Source organism: Bactrocera dorsalis, chromosome 1 (genome assembly GCF_023373825.1).
Source record: "Bactrocera dorsalis isolate Fly_Bdor chromosome 1, ASM2337382v1, whole genome shotgun sequence".
Classification (NCBI taxonomy): Eukaryota; Metazoa; Arthropoda; class Insecta; order Diptera; family Tephritidae; genus Bactrocera; species Bactrocera dorsalis.
Genome location: NC_064303.1, coordinates 18,908,053 through 18,919,787, shown reverse-complemented (window position 1 = coordinate 18,919,787; position 11,735 = coordinate 18,908,053). Strand labels below are relative to the sequence as shown.

The 11,735-nt window shown below is 28.2% G+C and overlaps 1 protein-coding gene across 2 annotated transcripts in view; it reads right to left on the bottom strand.

The window, feature by feature from the left end:
* Positions 1 to 11,735, bottom strand: part of LOC105233378 (WD repeat domain phosphoinositide-interacting protein 2) — a 194,669-nt gene that overhangs the window by 136,372 nt on the left and 46,562 nt on the right. The window lies entirely within an intron of this gene.

Here is an 11,735-nt window from a genome sequence, read left to right as displayed (position 1 = left end):
AAACAAGTGCACATTGTGAAAAATATTAAATTATTAAAGTAAAAAATGATAAATATTAAATGTAGGCGAGTATTTACCGCCAAATCAAGCGCCAGTGCTACCGATGTGTGTGTGCGAAAAGCGCCATTGTAAGCGAGCACGCTGTTGATAGCTAATGCAGCAGCCTTTGAAAATAGTAAAACTGAAAAAAATTCATAGTAGTATAAAACCCATTGGAAATGAAAATTAGAGTAACAAAAATGTAAGAAACAATAATTTACGGGCGATTTGAGTTCGGGCCGAGGAAGAAAGCGTAGAAATTTGAACGATTTAAACTGGTTTATGCCGATTTCCGACAAAATTGCGACTTCTATAGAAAAACTTTATATGGCAAAGTTGCAGGTAATGAAAAGTTCTAAATTTTTTTACCTACAACTTTTTCACATAACCTCAAAATGTATGTAAAAAATTCAATTAACCATTCAAATCCAAATTTTCAACCTTTTATGCATTTTATTTGCGAAAAATTACCGCAGTTTTTATACTATCTCAAGACAGAGATTTCATTTAACCTAAAATTACTTTTGTACTAAGACATTTTTCACATAACCTCAAAAATTAATTGAAAAATTCGAATAAGCAATGTTGGCAAAATTCTATAGAAAAACTTTATATGGCAAAGTGTAGTTAATACAAGTTTCTAAATTTTTTTTACTAACACCTTTTTCACATAACCTCAAAATTGGTAGGAAAAATTCAAATAACCATTAAAATCCAAATTTTGCACACTTTATGAATTTTTTTGCTAAAGAATAGCGCAGTTTTTAAAACCGTCTCAAAATATATTTTCTAAAAGAAATCTGATATTTTGAAATGCCAATTTTAATGGATTTTTTTTTTTGTTATTTTTGATAGAAAATTTTTTTATTTGTATTTTTTTTTTAGTTATTAAGTCAAAGTAAAGATAAACATAAATATTTGAAATAAAAATTATTTTTATGAGACATAAGAAGGATGGCTTTATGCAAAGTTTTGTAAAAGTTGGTAATTCCAAGATTTCATACACGTTTCGTGATGAGTGAAAAAGGTGTGATATAAAGTTATATAAACTTTTTTCACGACCACTACTACTTTCTAAAAAATCTGATACTGTTAAGTGTAAATTTTTTTTTTTTTTTTTAGAAAATTTGCCTTTTTTTGGGGTTATTAAGTCAAAGTAAAGATAAAAATGAATATAAATTATTTTTTTGGGGCATAAGATGGGAAGCTTATACCAAATTTTGTAAAAAAAATTATTTTTGTTAAAGATCAAAGATCTTGGTAATTTCAAAATTTCACAAAAAATTTGAGGTTATGTAAAAAAGATGTGTTTTCAAAAGTTGTTGGCCTTTTTACTACCTCTAACTTTGCTTTATAAGTTTTTTCTACGAAGCTCTTTATTATTCTGTAAATCATGATAAATCGTTTTAACCTTTAAAAACTCCACCACGTCTCCCCCCTTCATCTTCCTGAACAAAGATCGACCGTAAATATTTATTCCTTTAATTTTCGTTATTTCTTTTATATTTCTTTTCCAATGTGTTTTATACTATCATTATTTTTTCGCTTTCAAAAATTATCTACGCTGGTCTCCTAAGCGAGTAATATACTTCCTTTGGACGCAGCTGCGTTTAAATAAAGTCACATAATGCCTAAATGTTGTTTAGCCCTCGAAACTCAATAATTAATCATGCTTTTATTTACGCAAAAGACAAAAAGTTGTCATTTTGCAACTAAGCTGACTGACAATTTACAACTATTTATAATCCCAAGCAAATAAGTAATCTCTGACGCGCACATTTTCATGTCGTAAACCATAAAACCGGCAACAAAAACCTTCATAGCATTTACAAATTTTCATCAATAATTTTATTACAAAATATATATTATATATTGCTAACTGACTAGCAGCGTTAAATGCAAACATTCAATATTTATAAAAAACAAAAACAAGAAATCATATATTTTATTAGCATTTAAGCATGCCAACATAAATGTGTCTCTGTGTGTGTGGATGAGCAAAAGCGAAAAGTAAACTGCCTACATATAGGCTATAAAGTACAAGTGTATAGCTTAATATTTAAGTGAAGTCAATCAAGCGAGGGCCAGGCCAGTAGTTGAGCGCATAGCACGCATGTGCGTTGCTAATTTTCGAAATGTAATCAAAATTGTAACTTTATTTTCTGCACTGCTTTTTAATATCAAAAAAATAAAGTAATGTTGAATTATCTTACTAAGCAGTTGTTGGCAGGCAGTTGGTTACACTACATAAATTAGCAGGGCACATGCCAGCTGGCGCTCTCATATCAAGCAAGCAAGGAAGAAGCTCTCAATAATACATACATATAATTTGCTACCTAGTATAATTGAATGTAAAGCCTGGAGAAGGAACATTGTTATTAAGTTTATTTTTCTTTTTAATATTTCATTTTAATTTATTTAAAAAAAAGGTTTTCGAATTTATTTTTGTTTTTCAAAACAGATTTCTTTTTTTTTGGTGCGTTTTTTTGCATTGTATGCAAAGTTTTGCACTTAAAATTAATATTTATTTTTCAAAAACCGTTTTCGAAATTTTGTTTTTTAATTTTTTGTTTCAAAAACGTTTTCAAATCAATTTTTTTTTTGTGTGTAAGAATTTTTGCTTTTATGTTTTAGAAAAGTTTTGCATTAAAAATTAATATTTATTTTTCAAAAACGTTTTCGAAATTTTGTTTTGAGTGAGTAAGAATTTTTGTTTTTTTTTTTTGCAAAATTTTGCACTAAAAATTATTATTTTTTTTTTTTCAAAAACGTTTTCAAATCAATTTTTTTTGTGTGTGAGTAAGAGTTTTTGCTTCTATTTTTTGAAAAGTTCTGCATTAAAAATTAATATTTAGTTTTTTAAAAAGGTTTTCGAATTTCGTTCTTGAATGAGTATGAGTTTTTGCTTTTATTTTTTGCAAAGTTTTGCATTAAAAATTAATATTTTTTTTTGCCACCGAAAAAAAATGCGAAATGCGAAAATGAAATTTCAAAAATGTTTTCGAAAAAAAAAAATGTTTACAATAATTTAATGTAAATAGTAAGAGTTTTTGCTTTTATTTTTTGCAAAGCTTTGCACTAAAAAATAATATTTTTTGCCATCAAATTGCCAAAATTTTCAAAATGTTTCGAAAAAAAATTTACAATTGTTTAATGAAGATTCTGCTTGATTTTTCATCACTGATGTTTAATTTTTTTTTAATTTCGTCGTCAAAAAACTTTTAGAAGTGTTTTGAAAAAACTTTGGGGAAAATATTTAATGCTCTTATTACTGCACAAGTTACTTTTGTATTTTGCATCATTGAAGAACATTAAAAAATATATATATTTTTTTTATTAATTTATTCTAATTTATATTTTTTAAATTATTATATAATATAAATTAATTTTTGCAAAGTTTTGAACTAAAAATTAATATTTATTTTTATTTTTCGAAAACGTTTTCGAATTTTTTTGAGTGAGTAAGAGTTTTCTTATAAATGTTTAAAGTAAGTTTTGCATTTCCTTGTATTTTCGATTAAAAATACATAGTCTAAAACTTTATCGTCAAAAAATGTACTATTTTATTTTTATTTCTGTTTTTATTCCATTCAATTCCTTAATTTCTTCAAAGCTATAAATAAATGATAAATAAAGCTTTACTTCATATATTACTGTAAGACTGTGTGAGAAGTTATTTTGACATAAAAAAACATTATATTTTTTAATCAAATAGTTCGCTTACAATATTTTCGAAATCTTCAAAACTATTGCATACCAGCATAAAACATAAAACTTTTTTTTATTATTATTATTTTTTTTTTTTTTGTTTTTACTCCGAAAATTGTAAGGATTTATTGTTTCAATTGTGCTTTCTGACTCAAGAAATTGAATTTAATGCGTATATTTGTTACTATAGTTTTCAAGTCGTAAAAATTTAATTAAATTTTTTTTTATTTAAATTAAAATTTAAAAAATTTTAAATAAAATTTGAAAAATATACTTTTTGGAATCGTAATTACAATTTTTAAAAATATATGTTTTTGGAATTTGGAAATTTATTTTAAAATTTTAAATTTTTGAAATTTTTTTTTTTGTAATTATTACATCATATTTTTTTATTTTTTTCCGAATCACAGTAATATTTTTTTCTCACAACTCCAAATATTCTAAAATTTAATTTTACATTTTTAATTTTATATATTTTTATTTTTCAAAAAAGATTTAGTTTTTTTTTGCATTGTAACTTGTGTTAACTAATGTTTAGATTCAAAAAAAAAAGCATTTATATATTTTATCAAAATTATTTATGTAAACAAGCCAAATTTATTTAAAAAAAATTCCGAATTTTTACTCAACAAATGAAATTTCTAAAATATTTAATACCCAAAATTTCAAAATCTTCTCATTTTTTAACAAATTTAGACATTTTAGAAGTTTTTCTTGACAAAAGAAATTCCTAAAATATGTTTGCTATCAAAAAATTATGAATTAAAAAATATTTAATAAAAATTTTGTTTTGGAATCATAAAAATATATTTTTTAGTATGATTTTTTTCTGTTAAACAAACAAATTTTTCTTTGATATAAAATTTTTTCAATGTGTTTTTTTATATTTTTTTTTTTAATTTTTATAATCTTTATAAAATTTTTTTTAATTTTTATAATTTTTTTTTTTTGATTTTTTTTTTTCGGCTTACAGAAATTTATGCTTATAATTATTATTTTTTTCTCATATTAATTTGTAAAACCGAGGATATGTGGATTCTTCTCGCTGGCTTTACATCCAATGTATACAAAAAAAAAAATATTAAAAAAAAAAATCATATTTAAATATGTTTAAAAAATCATCTTTAAGCATAAGCGTTAATATAAAACAAGCAGAAAAAAATGAAAAGTTATTGTGTCGTTCGAATTAAAAAAATGAAAATATTTAAGGAGTTTATTGAAATTCAATTTTCTTTCGAACAAATTTATACTTGTAAATATTTAAATGTAATGAATTTATTGTTCAGTTAGTTAAATGTCGCACAGCAAATACAAATAACGGAGCATAAAAAAATCAAATACATATACATATAATAATGTTGAAAAACGTTAAATCATGACTCAAATATTAGCAAGAATCTATATTTTACACATTTATGAAACTCTTAAAAAAATAAAATTTATTGAAAAAAAATAAAAAAAATGTAATTTAAAAAAAATAAAAAACAAGAAACAAACAAACAATTTAAAAATGAATGAAACATATTATTATGTTATATTATATATACTATATACATAAATATATTTATGAAGGTACATATGTAATTTATTAATATTAGTCGCATTTGCTGCACACATTTTTTGCCTTTCGCCACTACTATCACTACTTAAAAAATATTTTTCTTTGATAATTTTATTTTTATTTTTTTTTGTTTTAATAAAAAAAAAATATTTTTTTAAATTCTCTTTTTTAATATTATATTTTTTTTGTAATTTTATTTTTTATATTTTTTTGTTTTAATAAAAAAAAATTTATTTTTTTTATTCTCCTTTTAATATTATATTTTTTGTAATTTTATTTTTTATATTTTTTATTTATTTTGTTTTAATAAAAAATAAATTCTTTTTATTACAAAATTTATTATTATTATGATTTTTTTTAATATTATGTTTTTTTATAAAAGATGTTTTAAAAAAAAATATATGAGCATTTCCACAGAATCCTGAAACCTGAAAACTTAATTGTTTTTATTTTGAGCCATTCTAGAGGTATTTTTTCTCTTGAGTTATTTTATATGAATAACTTATGTTATGGTTATACTTTTCCACAAAATCTCTTTATGAATACCAAATAAGAAGAGAAAAATGCAAAGAGGCCAAACAAAAAACGAATAACGGTAAATTTTTATTTTGCTTATTATCTACGATCAAATCGTACGTTCGCGACTAAAAACGTCATTTATTGCTCTTACTTCACATTGAGTGCAAACAAGTGCCTAAAAAAACACGACTAAAGCAAGTTAAGCATCCGTAATCAGAAAACAAAATTACTTTAGGTAAACAGTGCATGAAACTTTTTATTTCGATTTTCAAAATTTCGTACGTTCGCGACCGTAAGTATTGATTTGTTTCTAAAAAAAAAATTACAGTAGACAAGGAGAAGAACATATTACTTATACTTGCAAACAAACATTAGGGAAAGCCCTAAAGAAAGCTGAAAATGCATTGCCAAGAGATTTGGCAAAGAAAGTAGAAGTCATTGCTGCACTGCATAAAAAGTATATCGAACCAACAAATTGTAAAGAAAATAATACTCGTACATTTGAAAGTGACTTAGAATTGGAGACAAAATTAAAATTGGCCAAAGAAATTTTTTGCGGGAAGATATGTATCAGCGTTCAGGCTGCAGGAAAAAGGGATACACTCATTGTTGATGGGAAAATGTCGCCCAAGAAAGGTTAAACTTTCGAGCAAAATGCCATACAACATGTGTGTATGCATGAATCACGCCAATTTCAGTTTTTTGTTAATTGGATGTGCGACAGTTATTGAATGTTTTTCCGAAGGCTTCGAAAGTTTCTTAAAATTAGTTTGTTGCAATATCGAAAATGAAAATTGTATGACAAACGATTGCGAAAAGTGTACAAAAGATGTAAAAGATATTGTGCCGCTAAAATACTTGTCAAAAATGGACGCAAATGTTAAATGACAGTACTGGAGGAAAGTGGGCGATCGTGTAATTTTGACTTGCACTGTTGCTGCGTAATCGGCCTTGCTCCATGAACTACAAGTTCAACTGCCAATTTTCAAGCAAAATTTCATTGAAAAGCAAGCACAACAAAATTATTTTGAAAACGTAAGGAAAAATATCATGCCTGGGGTACTTGTCCTACAAATAGATTTTGCGGAAAATTATAGGCTGGTGTGCCAAAATGAAATTCAAAGCGCACATTTCAACTATAAGCAAGTTGTTGAATGAAACTAAGTCGTTTGCAGTATTAGTGATAAGTTTATTGCTTGTAGTGGAACTATTTTGCAAAGTCACATGGTAAAGGTGCAGTCGATGGCGTTGGAGCAGTTGTGAAAAGAAAAATCTGGCAAATTACGAGAACAAAAAATGTCGTTTTAAACGATGCATTCTCTTTTCACAATTATGCACAAGAGCACATTACTGGAATTAAAATTTTATATATTGGAGCTGATACAATTTCCGAGATATCTCCAACTTTATATCGAAAATGGAAGGATATACCGAATTTTGTAGGTATCAGTTTGCTTTATTTATGAAAAGGTTTCCAAAATCCAAATAAAAACTTGATGGAAAAATCGTACGTTCGCGACCCGTACGTTCGCGACCGGTACTCAACCTTATAAATAAAAAACCAATGGAAAAATTTCAGCGTGCAATTAGTTAGGAGGAAGTTACTTTATTCCAATTTAATATAAATTAATCCTTTTAGAATATTTTGCTCCATTTCGCTATTTTTTGCGTTTTTCTAGTTGCACCCAAAAGCAACTTCCATTATTCGTACGTTCGCGACCGCATGTTTATCGCTAACATATTAAAAAATAAAAATCGAAAGATCCTACCTTTTGCACCAACGAAAGACCTAGCAAAATGCTATCGAAACATAAAAAAAAAATTAAGACAAATTTATGTTATCCTTGTTTTTTGAACTATAAATGCGTGCGAACGTACGGTTCGCGACCGTTGGAAATGCCCATATATATAATAATAATTTTTTACAACAAATTTTGTTTGTTTTAATAAAAATTATATTACATATATTGTGTTTAAATAAGAAATATATATTTTTTAATTCCTTTTTTTAATATAATTTTTTTTGTAAATTTTTTTTTTATTAAACATATTTTTTTTTAAAAAACTTTTACAATATGCGAATTTATTAAAAAAAATATTTTTATTTATTTTTCTTCCAATATTATTATTTTTTATTTTTTTTATTATTTTTTTTTTATTTTTTTTTAAATAATATTTTTTTAATTATATTATGTATTTTTTTACTTTTTTTTGTTTATATTTTTTTAACTAGACATTTTTACAATTTCCGAATTTATTTCATATTATTTGATTTAATATTATTTTCGTAGCCCTTCTTGGTTCCATGCATTATAGTCATTTTCTTTTCATGTGAAAATTCATTTTAAATTAGCTAATTTGTTTAAAGCAATTAATTACAATTTTTAATTATCTTAGTTTAATTTAATTTAGTGCTTTTAAGCATAAGTATAATAAAAAAAGACCTAATTATATGTACGTCGCCTGTAATATTTTGCTAAACGCGCTCTCTCGCCTTCAATCGCTAACCATTTCGTTTGTAGTAGTAATAAGTAAGTTAATCTTTTAAAATTGCTCTCGCTATTTAATTAATTATAACATTGAATAAATCAATAAAAACAATCAATATACAAATATCATAAATGTATTGGAATTGTGTTTTCCTTTTTATTATAATACTTCGTCTACTTCTTTACTGGCGTAGAAAACGCTTACGATGTTATAGCCGAGTTAACAACAGCGCGCCAGTTGTTTATTCTTTTCACAAGGTGACGCCAATTGGAGATTCCAAGTGTGGCCAGGTTCTTCTCCGCCTGATCTCTCCAACGAAGTGGAGATCTTCCTCTGTTTTCCTCTGAGGTTACAGCGGCGAAAACTCTCAGAGCTGGAGTGTTTTCATCTATTCGGACGATATAGCCTATCGTTCCATCGAATGCGGTATACGTCGTGGCCAACGGCCAAAAAATCATAAATATTTCGCAGAACTTTTCTCTCGAAGGCCGACTCATCAGAATCAGTTCCAAAATAGACGAAATTGTCTACGACAACGAAGCTTTGACTTTCAACAGTGTCGTGGAAGCCTAGTCGTTTGATGACAAGAGATATTTCGTCTTGTCCTAGTTCAGTACCAGACCCATTTGCTTCGCTTCCTTATTCATTCTGGGGAAAGCAGAACTAAGAGCGCATTTGTTGAGGCCAATGATAACAATATCATCGGCGTACGCCAGTAGCTGTACACTTTTATATCAAATTGCTCCTTCTCTATTTAGATCCGCAGCTCAATATATTTTCTCCAGGAGTAGATTTTCTGAAACCTCGTTTGGTGTCAAACGTTTTAGACAGCTCCTTCCCGATCCTGACGGAGCTTTTGGTATTGCTCAACGTCGGGGGGCCTATTCTGTATATTGATTCGAAAGTAAATTCTATTCGAATTTGATATTCGACTCGAATGTGTTTTAGCATTTTACAGTTTAGCAGTTTACACAGCCTTCTTAGTTTTGCGAGAATACCAAATTCAGACGTAGCGGATCCTTTTTGTGCTGTCGAAGGTGGCTTAAAAATAGACGAATAGAGGGTGTGTATCGATATTCTTTTCACGGGTGTTTTCCAAGATTTGGCGTATGGTGTATATGTGGTCAGAGGATTTTCCACGCCTGAAGCTGGAGGTGGGCTTCAGTCGTCCACACACTACGCTTGATAGAACCTTATCCGCGATGTTGAGGAAGCTTATCCCACTATAACTGACGCAGATTGTGGGGACTTCCATTTTGTGGATTGGGACCACACTTAAATTCCAATCATCGGGCATGCTTTCAACCGACCTTATCTTGGAAATAAGCTGATGTATGCACCTTGTCAGTTCTTCGCCGCCATATTGGAACAGCTCGGGCCGTAATACATCGTCCCCTGCCGCTTTGTTGTTCTTCTGGAGGTAATTGCTATTCAAATCTATTAATAGTCGGGCTATGGAAAATCTATTCCATCGTCATTGACTAGGGAATCGAGTTCACCATCGTCTGGTGTTACGCTTTCACTGCTATTCAACAGGCTGGATTGTTCCCTCCAAAGTTTCAGTATTTTCTGGGCATCAGTCACCAGATCAACTTTGGGCGTTCTACAAGGCTTTTAGCTCACTGTCGAGTCAACTTCACTTGCCCTTTTGGGTTTCTCAACCACTGAAGTACTGTCGGTAACGAAAACACAAACCAGGGGGTCTATTCTGTAACTCGATTCGAAAAAAAAAATTTACTCGAATTCGGATTTTGTATATTCTGTAACTCGATTTTCGGATTTCCAAGCCAATTTTCGGATAAAATATTCGAAAGCTTTTGAGTTGTAGAAAGCAAGAACGAAAATTGTACACATTTATTCTGGCACAGGGTAGTACAACTTTCGCATAATTATAAATTAGATCCGAATTTCGAATAAAATACATTTTCGAATCGAGTTACAGAATAGGCCCCCAGTTGTACAAACTACAAGCCTCTTTAGATGAATACGAAGCATGAGTTAATACATGTTCGCTGTGAATGATCAAAAGAGAGGTCTACGTAACCAGAACGGATCCGGACTTTTTATCTGGCCAAGGATTGTCAACTCGGCAGAATATTGCCGCTACAACAACAACATCAAAAGAGACTTTTATACTCACTTTGAATAAATAGCTGAGTACAAATGGAAATCAATAACCAAATGCAAGGTAACGAAGCAGATATGGCCCAAGTATGATAAGACTAGAAATAATTGTTTATTACGTACATAAGTCCGAGAATAGTATTTTCAGACTTACAGCAACTTTAACGGGGCTATATTCTTTTGGAGAGCAAGCGCTAAAGCTGCAAGCTAAAAGGCAGTAATCAATCACAAGGCCGACAGCGGACTATTGGAATTCATCAAGTGCCAAATCTTTAATAGCCAACTCTAAAAATCCTGCTGATCGATTAACGTCACTAAAAAGCCAGTATTTTCTGCTATTACAAATTTTATTTATATATATGTATGTATGTATGACGTATATGCAACACAATATTGCTTTCAATTACAAATACACTGACTGACTATAATGATATGTAACTTTAAAGTTAAAAAAACAAAAAAAAACAAAATTTTTCTAATCAGCTACGCCGAATTAGACAAAAAACGCCTTACTTAATAATAATAATAATTTTAAATTTCTTGTCTACGGATTTGTGCCGCCAATGCGGCTACAGGCACTTAATGCACTTAAACTAAACGCTAACTAAATACATGCATACGTGCATACATACATACACAGAATACGTCAATACGTCATACATAGAAAACTTCATAACTTTAACAATTACATAAATCATACAATTAAGTTAATTTTATGTTGATAAATGGGCTTTTTAAAAGCGCACAAGTAAACAGGCTATTAAATACATAACTTATGTTTATGTGTGTTTTGTGTTCAATAATGCAATGACATAATGGCTATAAAATGGTATGCCAATTTTCGTATAATTCTCGTATAATTTTGTATAATGTGTAAAGTGATTGCGTTTAATGCTATATAAATTTGTTTATCGATATAATTAGTGGTAAAATGGTGTGAAACTTGTATGAAAGGTCAGCAGTACAATAACAATAAGCTATAAATTCCAATTTAATTGATTTAGGACAGTGAAGGAGTTTTCGAAAATGCTAAAAGTGTAAAATAAATTTAAAAAAAATTAAAGTAGGTTGACATAAATTGGAAAAGGAAGATAAAACAACAAAAATGAAAGCAAAAATAATTTACGGCAGATATAAGTTCGTGAAGAGAGAGCTTAGAGGCGTGGTTGAATTTGGTTAAAAATGGTTTTTTCTATTGAAGACACCACTATGGGTCCTATAGAATAAAGTTACATGAAAATGTCGTTGGCAATGTTGAAATTTACTTTTGTCACATAACCTCAAAATCTTGAAA